We start from the raw sequence: 11,760 nt of genomic DNA on the forward strand, positions 1-11,760 counted from the left end.
TTCCAGTAGATCTGACACCTTCTCAGCAATTCACACAAAATAAAGTTATGTTTTTTAAAAAAAGATTCTTTCTCAAACGAACAAAAGGGCTGGGGGAATGCATGCTTGCCCAGCATTCTCAAAGCCCTGGATTTGAGTGTCAGCAGCACATGGTGCTTGGTACATGCTTGTAAACAAGAGGGTTAGAATCTCAAGGTTGGCCTCTAGTCGCATATCTGAGTTTCGAGCCAGAATGGGAATACGTGAGTCTCAAAACAGGAAAGGCAATGGGGAGACAGGTGGCTCTGTGAGAACATGAATTCAGATTCCCAGCATGACTTAAAAAACGATATGGGGTCACACCGACTGGGGTACTGGGACAGGGTAGAGACAGGAGAATCGCTAGGACTTGCTGTCTACTAGCCTAGCTGAAAAATAGTGAGCTCCAGGTTCAGTGGAGACTCCACCTCAGGGCAGAGAGCAATGGAGGAGGGTACCGGCAATCTTCCCTGGTTTTTGAACACGTATGCATAGATGCTTGTGCATGTGCACACACACACACACACCAAAAATAATAAAATCTAAAGTGTTTCTACCTTCATTTTAAAAAGACATAAGCAAGTTTTTTTTTTCATAAGCAAGTTTTAAACACCTAGTGAACACTTTGAATTTTATGGTTACCTAAAGTTGTAGTTTCAACTTAAAAAAATAAAATTACATTTATTTATTTGAGTGTGTGTGTGTGTGTGTGTGTGTGTGTGTGTGTGTATCACATCAAAAGTGTGGAAGTCAAAAGATAATGTAAAGGAGTCAGTTTTTGCAAAAGCTCTGGATCCTGGATGAAACTCGGTCATCAGGCTTGATGGCAAATGTCCAACCTGCTGATCCATCCTGCAGGCTCCTCAACTTACTCTTTTTTTTTTTTTTAATGTTGTGGTAAAATACACATAGCAAGCCAGGCAGTGGAAGTGCACACCTTTAATCCTAGCACTGGGGAGGCAGAGGCAGAGGCAGGTGGATCTCTGTGTGTTCCAGGCCAGTCTGGTCTACAGAGTGAGTTCCAGGACAGCCAAAGCCACATCCAGAGAAGCCATGTCTTGAAAAACAAAGTTATCATCTTACTAATTTCGAACACATAGTTCAGAAACAGTAAATTCATCTCAGAATGTAATGCAGCCATCACTGTCCTAAGTCAAAGAACTTAATTATCTCAAATTGAATTCTCTACTTGTAACTTTGTTTCTTCCACTTTTAAAACTACTATCATTGTGGTTTCTATGTTACTTTTTTCCTTTTTGTTTCTCTTTTTGCAGAGATAGGACTGAGTCCAGGGCATTGCCTCATGAATGCTCGGCAAATACTTTGCCACTAAACTACTTCCTCAGTATTTTCAGTCTCTGTGAATTTGATGACTCTGGGTTCCTTGTGTAAGTGGAATTATATACAGCTCATCCATCTGTGTCTGCCTCATTTCACTTATCATGTACCTTCAGGAGAATTTCATTCCTTTTTAAGGCTGAATAATATTCTAGTGTGAAGTCGGGCAGTGGTGAGCATGCCTTTAATCCTAGCACTCAGGGGGCAGATCTCTGTTGAATTCCAGGCTAGCTTGGTGTACAGAATGAGTTCCAGGACAGCCAGAGCACCACAAAGAGAAAGCTTGTCTCAAAAACAAAGTACTCCAGTGTGAGCACTCCGCACCCCTGCCTCTCTCCCTCACCAAGTGTGCACACATCTACTTGCACATTTCATCATTTCTGTTTTGCCCTGAGACAGAGCCTTTCGATGCAGCCTAGGACGGCCTTCAGTTCACTACGTAGCCTCTAACATGTAATGGTATGCCTGCCTCAGCCTCCAAAGTGCTAGGATTCCAGGTGTGAACCACCATGCTTGGCTTTGTCTATCCATCAATACCGCGTTTGTCTGTCTAGTCATTTATAAAGAATTTTGCACATGTATAGTGTGCATGCAGAGTGTTTGCATGTGTCTGGGTACACTGCATTGTATAGCTGTACAGGCATGTGTGTGTACATGTGAAGGCCAGAGGCTGATGGAGGCCATCTTCCTCAGTCACTCTCCTCCTTATATGTTGAGGCAGGGTCTCTGACTTGAGCCTAGAGGTCCCCCACGTAGCTAGTCTAGCTAGCCTGTCTGCCTCGGAGATCTGTCTCTGCCTCAGGAGCTCTGGGGTTGCAGCTGGAGCACTACGCCTCCCAGCATGCACATAGATTCTGGGGATCTCAGCTGTGTCCCTCACACTTGTGCACAGGGCTTTACCCACTGGGCCATCTCTCTAGCCTACCTACTCACCTCTCAGTGCTCATTTGGGCTATTTCTACATTGGGCCATTATGAACCGTGCTCCTGGCGAACGTTTGAGTCCCTGCTTTCAAGTTGTTTGAGGTACATACTAGGCTAGAAATACCTAGATCATATGTTAGTCCTATGTTTAATTTTTGTAAGAACTTGCTTTCAAGCCAGGCATGGTAGCACACGCCTTCAATCCCAGCGCCCAGGGAGGCTGAGGCAGGTAGATCTCTGTGAGTTAGAGGCCAGTCAGGGCTACATAATGAGACCACTCAAAAAAAAAAAAAAAAAAGACCACCTTTTCTCCCATGTTTATGATCCCATGTTTATGTTTGCTAATATATTTTATAAATGTAATTTTAAAAAGTAAAGGTACTCTTTTAAAAAAAAAAGATTGAAAAAATAGCCAGGGGCAGTGATGCATGCCTGTAATCTCAGCACTCTGAGGGGCAGAGGCAGGTGGATTTCTGTTAGTTTGAGGCCAGCCTGTTCTACAAAGTGAGTCCAGGACAGTCAGGTCTACACAGAGAGACCCTGTCTCAAAAAAATAAATACTTATTTTTAATTATGTGTATGCATGTGTGTCTGCGTGTGAGGTATGTGTACAAGAGTGCAGGTACCCATGGAGACCAGAGGCGTCTGAGCCCTCTGGAGCTGACGTGACAGGTGGTGTCAGTCTGAGCTGTCAGTCATCTGATGTAGCAAGAGCAGTGATAGGCTCTCAGCTGCAAAGCCACCTCTCTTAGCCCCTGCTCTCATGTATTTTAAATTTTATATCTTCGTTCACACCTTCTAATGGTTTCTTTTGTTGGCCTGAGTGGAATGAGTTTTGAGCCAGGGTCTCCTGTATCCCAGGCTAGCCTAGAACTTGCTATGTAGCCAAGGATGACTTGAACTTCTGACCCTCCTGTTGCCAGTTCTCACATGCTGGAGAGCACCCTCCTGCCTGGCGTATGTGGTGCTGGGAAAGCACCCTGCTGAGCTCCAGCCCCAGGCCCTAGGCACCTTTCGAAGGCCCCTCTTGGTCTCACCTCTTCTCCATGCCGTTTTAATTCATTCTGTGTGTATCCCCACATGTGCATCACACACGGGTCACCGTCCATTTGTGGAATCCAGAGAACAACTTGTGGGCTGTGGTCTCTTTTTCTACCATTTGGAGCCTGGGGCTTGAACTCGGGTTAGGCATGGTGGTGTTCACCCAGCCCGCCAGTCTCATTCCCCAGCTCTACAGCAGAGCACCCTCAACAGCGTCCCCCAGGATCCCACAGACCTTCCCCCTTCTAACCTCCCCCCCAACTGTTGCTTTGTCTCAGATCCCAACCCCAGCATGCAACTCCTACCAACCTTGGGGCTGCTCTTCCCAGAACAGCAAGTAGGCAGAAAGCAAACCCAACCAAGCCTGTTACTCCTGAGGTCAGGCCCTCCAGTTTCATCCCAAGCTCTGTAGCAGGGAATCTGCTGTCTTCTCCCTTTTCTTTCTGACCCCATCCCCAGGAGATCACAAAGACAGTCTCCAACCTTCCTTCTGCCAACTCCTCCCAGTGTCCCAGCCTTCAACACCAGCAGGCATTCCCTGTGAACATGCAGCTGAGCAGGCCAGGAAAACAGGCAACACACAGCCATCACACTCTCTGAAAATCCAAGGAGAAAACAAAAACCAAGTAACAAAACACCCACCCAACAAAGACAAACCCAGAAATCAGCACCTATACCTAATCCCCAACCCAGATGCTTGAATGCCAGAGTACAAACACAATAACAGCCAGAAAATACATCTCTACTAGAGTCCAGCTATTCTACCATAGCAGGCCCTCAATACACCAAAATAGCTGAAGCACAAAAAACAAACACTTTAAAACCAAATGGACAGAGAATGAAATTAGAAAAACTACACCTTTCACAATAGCCCCAAATAATATAACATACTTTGGGGTAACACCAAACAAGTAAAAGACTTGTATGATAAAAACTTGAAGTCTTTGAAGAAAGTATTGAAGAATATACCAGAAGATGGAAAGATCTCCCATGTTCATGGATCAGTAGGATCAACACAGTAAAAATGGCCAACCTACCAAAAGCAACATACAGATTCAATGCAATTCCCATCAAAATTCCAACACAAATGTTTACAGACCTTGCAAGGACAATTCTCAACTTCATATGGAAAAGCAAAAAAAGAAAAAAGAAAAAAATCAGACTAGCAAAAACAACGCTGAACAATAGAAGAACTGCTGGAAGCCTTATCATTCCCATTTCAGGTTGCACTTACAGAACTACAGTTTAAAAAAAAAAACCTTCATGATATTGGCATAAAAAACAAACACATTGATCAACGGAATAAACAATCCAGATGTAAATTCACACACATATTTCTGGGCACCTGATTTTTTGTAAAGTCAGAAATACACTCTGAAAAAAAGACAGCATCTTTAACATATGGTGCTGGTCAAACTGGATCTCTGCCTGTAGAAGAATATAAATAGATCCATACTTCTCACCCTGCACAAAACTCAAGTCCAAGTGGATCAAAGACCTCAACATAAAACCAGATACATTGAACCTGATGGAAGAGAAAGTGGGGAAGAGCCATGAACACACTGGCATAGGAAATGACTTTCTGAACAGGAAAAAGCACTTATAGTTCTTGCACTAAGATCAACAATAAATAGGACCTCCTGGAATGGGAAACTCTGTAAGGCAAAGGACATGTCAGTCAGACAAAGAGGAAATCTTCAGAATGGAAAAAGATTTTTACCAACTCCACATCCTAGAGGGCTCATATCCCAAATATATAAAGAACTCAAGAAACTAGATATAAAAAAAAAAAAACCAAATAATCCAATTTAAAAACAGGGTATCGATCTAGGCAGTGGTAGCACATGCCTTTAATCCCAGCACTTGGGATGCAGAGGCAGGTGGATCTCTGTGAGTTTGAAGCCAGCCTGATCTACAAAGTGGGTCTAAGACAGCCAAGGCTACACAGAGAAACACTGTCTCAAAGGGGGGCGGGGTAGATCTAAACAGAGAATACTCAATAGAGAAAACTCAAATGGCGAAATGTGCAGTACCCTTAGCCATCAGGGAAATGCAAATCAAAATTGCTTTGAGAGTCCATTTTTCACTTACCAGAATGGTTAACAAGTGACAACGCATGCTGGCAAGAATTTGGAACAAGGGAACACTCCTCCATTGCTGGTAGAAGTGCAAATTTGCACAGCCATTATGAAAATCAATATGGAGGTTCCTCGGAAGGTTGAGAATCCATTTACGTCAGAATCCAGCTATCCCACTCTTGGGCATATACCGAAATAACGCTCCATCCTACCACAAGGGCACTTGCTCAGCCACATTCATTGTGGCTTTATTTTTAATAGACAGAAATTGAAAAAAACAAAAAAACAAAAACAAAAACAAAAACTAGAAGTCAGTGGGACATGGTGGCACACACCTGTAATCTCAGCGCTCAGGAAGGCAGAGACAGGTGGACCTCTGTGAGTTCAAGGCCAGCCTGGTCTACAAAGTGAGTCCAGGACAACCAAGGCTACACAGAGTAACCCAGTCTCGAAAAACAAAAACAAAAATAAGTAAATAAAACCTAGAAGTCCTTCAACAGCAGAATGGATAAAAAAAAAATGAGGTACATTTACACAACGGAGTATTACTCAGCTGTTAAAAATGACATCATGAAATTTGTAGGCAAATGGAAGGACTAGGAAAAAAATTCATCCTCAGTGAGATAACCCAGACACAGAAAGATAAATATTTTATGTATTCACTTATAAGTGAATATTAGCCCTTAGGTAAAAGATAACCATGCTGTTATGTTGGTCTACAAATAAACAATCTGTTGACCCAGAGAGGTTAGGTAAAGAGGAGGGATCTAATGGTGACACATGGATCTCCCAAGAGGAGGAAATAGAATATCAATGGGCAGACTGGGAGTGGGTAAGGGAGAGGCGGTGCAAGGAGAGAATGCAGGCAGAGGTGGCTGGAGTTGGCAGGCTTTTGGGGTGTGGGGTGAAAACTTAGTCCAAGAGAAACTGCCTGGAATCTATGACAGTGATCCTCATGAGGACTCCTAAAATGGGGGATGCAGAGCCTACACTGGCCATCTTTGGTTGCCAAGCAAGGCTTCCAGTGGAAGGGCTGGTTTGCATTCTATTGAGTCTTTGGCCAAGAGTGTCCCATAGAAATCCCTCAACAACCCAGGCTATTTTGAAGACAAGAGTTTGCTCTCTGCAAACTGATGGTGGGGCCCTATTGCTGAGGACAGTATTTACGGAACTCAGTGAACATGGAGAAGTCAGTCTGGTGCCTCTATGGAGCCTTCACCCTACTGAAGTGTCTTTGATGTCTTACAAGTGAAGTGTCTTCAGAAGTACTGCAGAAGGTACTGTGCAGGCTCCTGAAGGAGACGTAGCCACCAACCCAGACGTAAATCTTTGGCCTACACTCTGTCCTGCCTGCAAAATCTGCTAGGGCAAGGGTGACATAGAACCTGTGGGAGTAGCCAACCAATGTCTGATTTGACCTAAGGCCCACTCCACAAGAAGGAACCCGAACTCAACAATTCTTGGATAACCAAGAATTGCAGCCTTAATCCCTGCACTCAGGAAGCAGAGGAAGACACATCTCTAAGTTTGAGGCCAGCCTGGCATACAAAGCAAGTTCCAGGACAGACAGGTTTCATAGAGAAACCCTGTCTTGAAAACAAAAACAAAAAAACCCAAAACATAAACAAACAAACAGAGACTAGATAGCCCAGAGACCTAGGATAAAACTAAATATGGCTGGTCAAAAAGAAAAAAATAAAGTCTTAATAAAATTACTCTACTCCTAATGATATTCTGCTATTCTCATAGATCAGTGCCTTATCCAATCATTATCAGAGAGTCTTCCTCGGGCAGCAGATGGGAACAGATGCAGAGACCCACAGCAGAGAGGATCTGAATGTCAGCTTTCCACAAAATCTCTTCTCTTAGAGCTCAGGGAATCCAGAGGGCACGAAGGACACCAGGAGAACAAGCCCCTCTGAATCAACTAAGCAAGGCACATATGAGGTCACAGAGACTGAAGCAGCCAGCATAAGGCCTCTGCATATATATGACAGCTATTAGCTTAGTGTTTTTATGGGAATCCTGATGGTGAGAACCAGTAGTCTCTCACTCTTGTGCTTGATCTTGGGACTGTTTTTTTTCCCCCTGTTGGGTTGCTGTGTCCAACTTTGATGTAATAGTTTTGATTCATCTTATTATTATTTTGTCATGTTTGGTTATTTAAATTTTTTCATGTTTTGATCATATTCTTTCCCTTCCCCCAACTCCTCCCAGATCCTCTCCACCTTCCTACCTACCCAATGAGTAGATTTTGAGTGGTCCTACACACACACACACACACACACACACACACACACACACACTCATACAGGAAACATGTAAGGTGATGGATGTGCCAGATAGCTTGGCTGTGGAGATCAATATATACATATATGAAAACATCAAGTTGAGGCTGGAGTGGGCTATTACACCAGCACTTAGGAGGCTGAGGCGTGACAATGGCAAGTTTAAGTCCAGCCTTGTCATGATGATACACACCTTTCATCCTAGGGCTTGGGAGGAATAGGCAGGTTGATCACTGTGTGTTCCAGGCCAGCATGGCTTCCAGGCCAGCCAGGACTGCATGGTGAGCCTCTCTGCAAAATCCAAAACCAAAACCAAAACCAAACATGTCTTCTACACATAAGGGTTTTTCTTTTTGTGCTGGGAACTGAAGCCAGGGTGTTGCGCATGCTCAGCAAAGCGCTCTGCCTCCAAGCTGCTCTAACCTATAATCATTCACTCTTCCTTTGTTGACCAGTTCCTTCCTCCCCTCCGATTGTCTTCTTCATTCCTTTCTTTTCATCCTTCCCCACTCTCTCATTTTTTTCCATGATCAGGATAAAACAGTCTCATACACGTTAGGCAAGCATTTTACTACTGAGCCACATTCCTATTCCATTCCATAAACACAAATATATAGACAGCATAAAGTTCACAAACACATAAGTGTGTAAGCATTCTTCCACTTTGTCACACAGCCATCTTGTTTCTGTTCCCACCCAGCAGAATGCTAAGTCCTAATAAAGCTTCTATATAAAATTTAATATATCAGTTCAATACCTACATTTCCTCAAAAATAATCATTTTACAAACAGGCAAGACACAACAGAGTATTAACTACTAATATTTATTGTCCTGAATGTTGGGACTCACTCTATTGTCCAATGGTAGTTATCAAAATCTTTAATCCCAGCACTCGGGAGGCAGAAGCAGGCAGATCTCTGAGTTTGAGACTAACCTGGTCTACAGTGAGTTCCAGTACATCCAAAACAAAAACAAAAACATAAACAAAAAAAAAATTTTTTTTTTTACAGGGTTTCTCTGTGCAATAGCCCTGGCTATCCTGCACTCACATAGATATATCTGCCTCTGACTCTAGAGTGCTGGGATCAATGGCATGTGCTACATATTTGGCTCAAAAATAAAATCTTTATTATTTGAATCTAATAGTATTATAAGGGGTTTCTTTCTTTCTCTCTCTCTCTCTTTTTTTTTTTTTTTCAAGACAGGGTTTCTCTGTGTAGCCATGGCTGTCATGAACTCGTTTTGTAGACTAGGATGGCCTTGAACTCACAGAAATCTGCCTGCCTCTGCCTCCCTGAGTGCTGGGATTACAGGTGTACCACTGCGCCCAACTGCTATAAGGGACTTCTAAAATTACTGTTAATACTTTCATAATTGGTATGGGATTAAATTAACATAATCCCATAAAAACTGCTTGGGGACCAGCAATCTGCTTACTGGGATATGCACACACACACTAAAACTTTTAAAAAACTGTGACTAGTTCATATAAGTTACTATATAAATATTATACTAAAATATTTTTGAGACTTCTGTTTTTTAGTGGCTTTTTAACAAAGATTTGGTTGTTATATTATTGGACAGGGTTTCCCTGTGTAGCCCTGGCTGCCTTGGCGCTAGCTCTGCAAACTAGGCTGGCCTCTTAACTCAGAGATCCTCCTGTCTTTGGCTCTTGAGTGCTGGGAGTAAAGGCACAAGACACCATGCCCAGCTCAAAGGATGTTTTTATGCTTACGAGTGCTTGCTTATGTGTAGGTGTGTGCCACATGCATGTCTGATTTCTGTGGAGACCAAAGGAGGGCGCCAGATCTCCTCAAACTCACAACTATGTGTTGCCATGAAGGTGCTGGCAACCAAACTAGGGTCATCTTCAAGAGCAGAAAGTGCTCCTGATTGCTAAGCCCTCTCTCCATATCAATTTCTTAGTTTTTACAATAAGCATTCATGATTTTGTTGTTCACTTGTTTTTTGTTTTTGAGACAAGGTTTCTCTGCCCTGGCTGTCCTGGAACTTGCTCTGTAGATCAGGCTAGCCTTGAATTCACAGAGAGCCGCCTGCCTCTGCTTCCCCAGTGCTGAGATTAAGGGAGTGTGCCACCACATGAAGTGGTAAAAATGTAGGCATCAGTTAACCATTTTAGGTACGAATAAGAGGTCCTGAAAAGGAGACTGCCAAAGGATCCTCTATGCATATTTGAAATAGCTAGTTGAAATTCAAGAGCTGATAGCAGTGACAGAAAATAATGGGGAACTAAAGAAGCATGAACAGATATTTAATGAATGCTTGCCACAGTTCAGGAGTTCCAATTGCTTTGGTGCCCAGGAGGACAAAAGGTTAATCTGGAGAGGACGAGCATCCTTCCCTTTAGAGAACTAACTTCGAAATGGTATGCTATACATTTCAGGTAAGTGCATCTTTTAAATCCAAAAGATGTTTGATAATACACATCAGAATTCTTTTTGTTTTATTTTGAGACAGCAGGTCTCACTATTGCCCTGACTGACCTCTAACTCATGGCATTAGCCTACTGAATGATGGAACTATGCACCACTCTGCTGGGTGGAAAAAAAAAACACAACAACTTTGGTTTTTGTTTTTGAGATAGTGTCTCACTATGTAGCCAGCCCTGCTTGGCCTTGAACTCATAGAGACCCGCATGCCTGTGAAAATTTTCGTTTTTAAAACAAGCATTTTAAAGTGAAGAGATGAGACGAGTCTAGTCTCTACAGGATTTCCTTCTGAACCCGTGAAGTAGGATTAGTTAGTCCCGTATTCTCAGGTTCAGATAATTCCTCATTCTCTCTTGATAATACATGTATAATGGCAGCATGAATATCCATCCCTTACATTCTTTCTCTACTTTTCCGAGATCAATGGCTCACCCAGAATCTATTGTACTTTTTTTTTTTTTTTTTTTTAACACTAACTCGCAGCCAATCTAAATTCTTTCCAAATACTTTCTCAAGGACAGTTTTGGTGAATCTTCTTACTACGGATTCTATATTGGGCTCATGTCAACTTAAATTTGGCTAACTTTTTGTTGTTTCATTTTCGCATTTGTCAGCCATCACCGGATAATTTCAATGAGTTCTCCCTTAGGAGGGTAAAATCAGGTTATGTTTAGGTAGTGTTATGCAAATCAACAACTATTAATTTTCATGTTCAGCGATTGAAAAAAAAAAAAGCGCTTTCTGAAAAATTGGTGACCACCCCCTACGCTGTCTCTTCCCAAACGGGGAAGGTGGGTGGGTTCCTCCCTCGGACTGAGGCTGCGTCTCCCGTTCCTTTTGTCTTTTCGGAGGATTAGGACTGTCATGGCGCTTCCAAGAAGAGTGAGAAGGCCTTCATTTCGTCCGGCAGAATGACTTGGGGCACCTCGACTGGGCGGAGGGTGGACAGAGACACAGAAGACAACGCTGGCAAGCCGTCCGCCCGAGCCCCGCAAGGGGTGGAGACGCGGCAGGAGGCTGCCCTGAGAGCGTCCGTCTGCGGGCACCGCCCCCCGCCGCCCTGTCCAATGGAAACCTGGCGGCGGTGCGGCACCGCCCATCTGTTGGTCCGGACGCCGCGAGGGCGGGGCCCGCAGTTCGGTTGCGCTGCGGAGCGCAGCTGTGAGGGAGTCGCTGCGATCCGAGGCCCCGGAACCCGAGCTGGAGCTGAAGCGCAAGGCTGCGGGCGCGGAGTCGGGAGGTGAGCTTCGGGGAAAGAGGCCCTGGAGGGTGGCGCTCGCGGAAGGGCGGCAGGATCGCCCCGAGCCCGCGGGCCGGCGGGCCGCGGCTGGCGGCTGCTGTCGGGCGACCCTGCTCCCTCGGGAGTCAGGCCTGATCCGGCCCGGCCCGTCGCAGCCGGGGGGCCGCCTTGGCCCCAGGGCGCCGCCCGCCCTCCTGGCGTCCCCGGCGTGGCCGCGGCGGCCCGGAATTCTGCGGGCGCGGGTCGGGGGGCCCCCGGCGTTCTCTTGGAACTCTGGCCGCGAGAGGCGGGGCCGGCGGCGCGGGCGGGGGCGGGGCGAGGGCCCCGGCCCGAGGGCCTGCGGAAGGAAGCGCGGCGTCCCGGCCCGGCCTGCTCGCGGGGCG

The 11,760-nt window shown here is 44.9% G+C and overlaps 1 protein-coding gene across 3 annotated transcripts in view; it reads left to right on the plus strand.

Moving 5' to 3' along the window:
- Positions 1–11,251: 11,251 nt before the first annotated feature.
- Nrbp1 (nuclear receptor binding protein 1) overlaps positions 11,252–11,760 on the plus strand; it is an 11,658-nt gene continuing 11,149 nt past the window's right edge. For all 3 annotated transcript variants that reach the window (XM_055626969.1, XM_055626988.1, XM_055626978.1), the window contains exon 1: positions 11,252–11,377. The gene's annotated coding sequence lies outside the window, so the exon portion shown is untranslated. The remainder of the gene's footprint in view (positions 11,378–11,760) is intronic.

This window comes from Psammomys obesus, unplaced genomic scaffold, assembly GCF_907164565.1.
Source record: "Psammomys obesus unplaced genomic scaffold, mPsaObe1.curated_primary_1811, whole genome shotgun sequence".
NCBI classification, from domain to species: Eukaryota; Metazoa; Chordata; class Mammalia; order Rodentia; family Muridae; genus Psammomys; species Psammomys obesus.